The 6000-nt window shown below is 39.0% G+C and overlaps 1 protein-coding gene across 2 annotated transcripts in view; it reads right to left on the reverse strand.

The window, feature by feature from the left end:
• The window catches only part of erc1b (ELKS/RAB6-interacting/CAST family member 1b), a 220985-nt gene extending 217015 nt beyond the window's left edge, over positions 1–3970 (reverse strand). For both annotated transcript variants that reach the window (XM_053508595.1, XM_053508594.1), the window contains exon 1: positions 3788–3970. The gene's annotated coding sequence lies outside the window, so the exon portion shown is untranslated. The remainder of the gene's footprint in view (positions 1–3787) is intronic.
• Between the last annotated feature and the right edge of the window lie 2030 nt (positions 3971–6000).

The raw sequence follows: 6000 nt of genomic DNA on the forward strand, positions 1-6000 counted from the left end.
TGCCATTTATTATCCACAGATTATGATTTTTTTATTTAACCAGTTATTTTTGCACCGCCAACACATATCGTTCCATGACTGGCAAAACTAAATAACCTTGACAGGTGGAGCTTAAGTGTATTTTACAAGAGTGAAAGTAGTTTTAAATTCTTAAGGGACCGTGTAGCCAAAAGGTGAGAAGAATAAACCATGGAGACTGAGAACAGTCCTGTTCCACACACTTAAGTAGTGTCTTTGATCAGGGGTTAGAAAGGGATTTGTGATTCAGCCTTGTCTTAGAAGCTGGTTAGCTTTCTAACTCGGCTTAGGCGTTTTTCTTTTTCTTAACAGAACACTGAGAATTCAAAAAGACTTAAAAGCAATAACTAAGGAATAAAATGTTTGAGCAAGAAAACACATGGTTATGTGGGTTGAATGTGGGTTTTGACAGGCAGTTACTCTTTCCTCAGGACTGCACTCCATACAGACCTACCCTTTACCCAGTTTGTAATTAACAATTGTAAAACACATTGGACTCATGGCGATGCATATAGTTATACAGAACAGTGCTCTCACCGTCCATTATCACTATTCGTGAGAAGCCTCTTATCCAATCAGATTGCTCGGTCGGAACTAACTGTTGTGTAATACTTGTTAATGTCTGTGAGCTCTGGAGTAAAGAATAGAATCTTGAGTTTCTCTCGAGGTGTTTAACCCAAAAACATGACTGTGTCTATAAGGAGAAGTCTCGACACTGCCCTTCATTTTGTGTGTTTTAAAAACAATAAATAAATAAAAATGATAGAGCTCATAGCTTAGAGCTGGACAGTTATCCACGTACTTGCTGATATTTCCTCCCGACAGAACAAAGCTTGGTTAGAAACAGGTAATCGCTCTAACGTAAACTAGTGTGATGCTTAAGGGACGAAGAAAAGATATGTTCCCTAATATGAGGGTGTACATTGTGCCGTTTACCCATTCATTCATTCATTCATTCATCAGTAACTGCCTTATCAACTATTAGTTTGCTTCTATCTCAGCATACAGGACTAACTGTGGGTGTCAGAAGACATTGTGAGCAGGTGCAAACTATAATAACTGAGACTTGTGTATAGTATCAGCGGAGAGGACAGGATTAGAATAATGTTCATCGGGAAAAGTAGATGGGAGGTTGTTATGCTGAGGTGGACAGGATTCATCACGGTATCTGCTGGAGCAGGTGAAAAGGGTTAAACTAACTTTGTGACCTTGGGGGGAGAAGAGAAAAAAGAAGAAAAAAAAAGGTCCAACTGTCTGCTGAAAAGGTTCAACATTCTGCGCGGGTAGACGGGATTAGTCAAAACATCTGTGGAAGCAAATGGGATCGGTGCTGAAGCAGATGGGATTGTTTAAACCTTTGATTGGAAGCAAAACTTAACAAGGAGTAACATTAGATTTTTTTCTTTCTTCTATTTGTTGAGTCGCCTTGTCTGCTGTGAACTACTCAAAATAAAAATCTAATAACAGACCAGACGGTGAGTTTCCTCAGGGTAGTCTAGGTTCCCTCACAATCCAGAGACACAGGTGGTAGGCTGATTGGTGTCTCCAATTTACCTGTAGTGATCAGGTATGGGTGGGGGTGGTTGCGTGTGTATGTGCGTACATGTAGTTTGCTAGAAGCAGCCTAACCTTCTTTTAAATAAATAATCCTTGGTGTGAAGTGATAAAAAAGGGGAAAAAAGAGAAGGTAAGGAAAGAAAGGAAAGAGAAAGGGTGGCAAGGAAAAAAAGGAAAGAAGGGAAGAAATGGAAAGGAAAGGAAAGTGAAGTGAAGAAAAGAAAAAAAACGGAAGAAGAAATAGAAAGGAAGTGGAAGATAAGGGAAGGAAAATAAAGAGAAGGTAAGTGAAGGAAGGAAAGGAGGGGAGGAAGGGAAGAAGAAGAGGAAGGAAAGGACAGAAGGAAAGGAAATAGTTTGTTTGATTGTATTAGGATTTATTGCCATGTCAGCTTCTTAAGCTATTTCATGGCAAGATTCATATCAAATATTAAGCTGGTTTATTCAAACAAATTTTATGTTGTTATAATATAAATGATTTAGAGAGTTGTGGGAAAGTAAAAAGGATATAAAAAGGATATACAAAAATATATAAATATCACATTATAGCACGGCCTTGTCCAGAAGATCAAGGTTTTACACATTACGTAGAGTCTTTACGTGCACTTTAGATTGAAATAGTAAAAGTTTTTCTGGTTTTGTCTTGCAGAATATGTTTTTTAAATCTTGTTCTGGTAGAAATTGTTTTCTTTATAGTATTAAAACTTGGGCAAAGCAAAAGTATGTGTTTTATGGTTAAAGTAGTTCTGCAGTGCTGATATTTTGGAGCTTCTTCATCCTTTAATAAATACGCATGGGTTACATTTGTATGGCCTGTACGGCACCTTGTATATACGACCTGGTCGTGTCTTGTTTCGAAGGGGTGATAGCTTCTTTTTCCCTACCACTGGGTTTATTTCGAATAATTTGTTGTTTTGGTACTGTTCCAGAAAAGGAAATGGAAGGAAAGGAAAGTGAAGAAAAGAAAAGAAGGCAGAGGAAGAAATGGAAAGGAAGGAAAAAGATGAAGGAAAGAGAATGCAATGAAGGAAAGAAGGGGGGAAGGAAGGGGAAGAGAATGGAAGGAAAGAAAAGAGTAAGGATTGGAAGAAAAGAAAAAGAAAGAAGGAAACAGAAGAGAAAGAAATGAAAGGGAGTAACCGATTGACTGACTGATTGATTGATTGATTGATTGATATTTCCGGGGTGGCAGCTGCCCCTGTGTGCCCGCCCCTGAACCCCTTCACTCAGAGATGTGTAGGATTGCGTTGTATTGGAGCAACCTGTTGCTTCATTTGAAATCATGCCCCTACTTTAGCCGCATAAACATCAGTGTCGTTTGTAATTATATGTAGCAACTCAAGCATGGGCGATAAAACAAACAAATTAAAAGAATAAACAAGGGGGTTGATGTGGATGTCCTCGGAAGGCTAACTAGTCAGAGTTATAGCAGCGTGCTAACGGGAGAGGCTCGCGAGAATAAAGCTTGGGAACGGGATTGTTTTAGCTGTGACACAGGAGCGATTTTTTACGCGTTCAGAAAGACATAAAAACACGCTTTGCGTGAGATAGCTCGGCGTTTTCGGGATTGTTAGCGGTGTTAGCGGCTAAAGCTTTCCTTAACACGTCACTCACTCGCGAGCTAGCGTACGTTACTCAGGGGGTGAGCACGCGCACTGACGGTTGGTGCCGCTGGGATAAAGGGAAAGGAGTCGGAGGGCAAGAATAAGGCGAGCTGCTGAGTGGGGTAAAAAAAGGAAAGAAAAAAACGGGGGTAGAAGCGAGCTGTAATGCTGCTAAAAAACTGAAAATTAGCTGGATAAAGAGTCGGAGGGAAAAAGCCTGACACCGCCTGGATACACCGCGACTCTACTGTTTAACACAACCCGATTTAACAACAGAATTTTTTTACTTAATCTACACACAGACCGACATAGCAGGCTGTCACAGTCATTAACCCACCCATACCCCGGTGTACTGCTGTACATCTTATATTATGTTCGCCTTTTTATTCGCCTTCCTTCCTCCTGTTCCTCCTCCTCCATTGCTCGCTCTCGCGCAACAGCACACGATTCCCACTAACGCCTTCTTCTCTTGCACAAAGTGTTCACTTTACACACACAGGTTTTTAACGTTTTATCGACACCGAAAATCCTTAAATCACGCCTGACTAACGATCCCCAAACACACTGATGTGCGCGACGCTGGAAATCACTTTAAAAGCTCTACTTACCGTCTCTGAGATCCAGTTTAACCGGTTTGAGATAACTTCAGCCCTAATTCCTGTCTCCCAGGCGCACCGTTATGACTTCCAGACCCGTTAAAGGCAGAAAATGTCCTCTTTGCAACTAGTTATTCCTCCTTTTTCTCTTTCCCTTACCTCTGTATATGTGTGTGTGTGTCTCTCTCTCTCGGGTGCGCGCCGCCGCCACTACGAGCAAGCAATCCGCGAGCCAGGGTGCTCCAGTGACGTCAGCACTCGGGATGCGCGCCCCCGTCGCCGGCCTCCACGGCGCCACGCGCGCTCCCGTGCGCATTCCGCTCTCTATGTATTATTCTAGTATATGAATGAATAAACGAACGAATGAATGAATGAATGAATGAATGAATCTTTTATCATCACTCAAAATAATACACATAACTACACATTCAGTATGACTGGTTTAACGACAAGACATTCCTGCATTGATTGATAAATGTATTGCAAAACTAATAAGAATATATTGCACAGTAGATAATATACTTTATATGCTGATTATATATATTGATATACAGCAGATGCGAATATTGTGCGGAATGATTAGTAAAGTAAAATATATTGCACGACTAATGATAATATATATCACACAGTAAGTAATCTGAGGTATAAAAGAAATATATATATATATATATATATATATATATATATATATATATGGCATCACTAAGAATGATATGTTGCACGAAAGTCTCCATGAGGTCAGGCACTGATGATGGACGAGAAGGCCTGGCTCACAATCTCTGTCCCAGTTCTTCCCAAAGGTGCTCGATGGGGTTGAGATCAGGGCTCTGTGTTAGGGCCGGTCAAGCTGTTCCACAACAAACTCATTGAACCATGTCTTTGCAGTCCTTGCTTTGTGCACTGGGGCAGTCATGCTGGAGTCAGCTAGAGGCTGAAATAAAGGGCCTTCACCAAACTGTTGCCACAAAGTTGGAAGCATAGCATTGTCCAAGATGTCTTGGTTTACTGAAGCATTAAGATTGATCTTCTCTGGGGATAAGGGGCCTGATTGAAACACCTCAAAAATTTACAGGTTTGGCCAAATACTTTTGTCCATATATTGTACAGTCAGGGAAGTATATTATGTTTGATGGTTCAGCTCTGGCCTTCCAGGTTTTCAATAATGTGTTTGACAGCTCTTAGCCGATTCCAGTAATTTAAAGTCTCCTTAGATCTTTTCTTTGCTTGATCCAGGCCTATAATTTGACCCTTCTGAAATGGCAACTTTTTTGGGGGGACCAGTGTATCACACAGTCGTGTACTGTAGAAGGGATTTAGGATGGGTTCATCTTTGAGTCTGGTTCTCAAGGTTTCTTCCTCACAACAAGCTGAAGATATAAGTTAGTGATTTTTTTTTGTTTAAAATTTATATCCCATTTTATTTTTGTTTAGGCAGTTTTTGCTTGCCACCACTGTTTTAGACTTAACCATTAGAGACTTGTTCATGTATGTGTATACAAATGATATTTGTATTAAAAATACATATTTTTATTTATATCTGATTTTTTTATTTTCCATATCACAGCTTTCATACAGTATAGTGTCAGATCATTACATAAATAAAATTAAGCTAGTAAGTAAACTTTTACTTGTAAACATTTATTTTTACAACAAAATTCCTCACTTTGCTTTTACTCCAAGAATTTTGTTTGTGTGAAAGTAATGAAAGTCATTATAGAAAAGTATGGTATAGAATTTTATAAAATAATTTTAGCTCATTTATGTATAGAAATGTACTTCTAATATGGTACATAGTTAAACTAATTCGCACAAAAAGATGACACTAATAAAAATGATAAAAAACCTTTTAGAAGTTGCTGTCAACTTTAATCATTTAAAAATATGTAGAATTTGAATGCAATAATATTATCGGACCAAGATATTGTGTCCCACAATCCATGTAAGTAAATGAAAAATGATTCATGTTATTTGTGATTGTATATTTAAAACATTATATTCATATACTATACTTTAATATAGGAGAACAGAATACAATAGATAGACAGATGCTAAAATGGTATATTATATATTGGACTGTGGGGAACACCAGAGCGCTGTATCTCTACTGTATGTAAGTAACTAATAGCATGGCATACACTGACCAGAGAGGAGATTCAAACCCTAACCCTGCAGGTGTGAGGTGTCAGAGCTAACCACTAAGGCACCACACACCTCTATATACAGGA

Source organism: Clarias gariepinus, chromosome 12 (genome assembly GCF_024256425.1).
Source record: "Clarias gariepinus isolate MV-2021 ecotype Netherlands chromosome 12, CGAR_prim_01v2, whole genome shotgun sequence".
NCBI lineage: Eukaryota > Metazoa > Chordata > Actinopteri > Siluriformes > Clariidae > Clarias > Clarias gariepinus.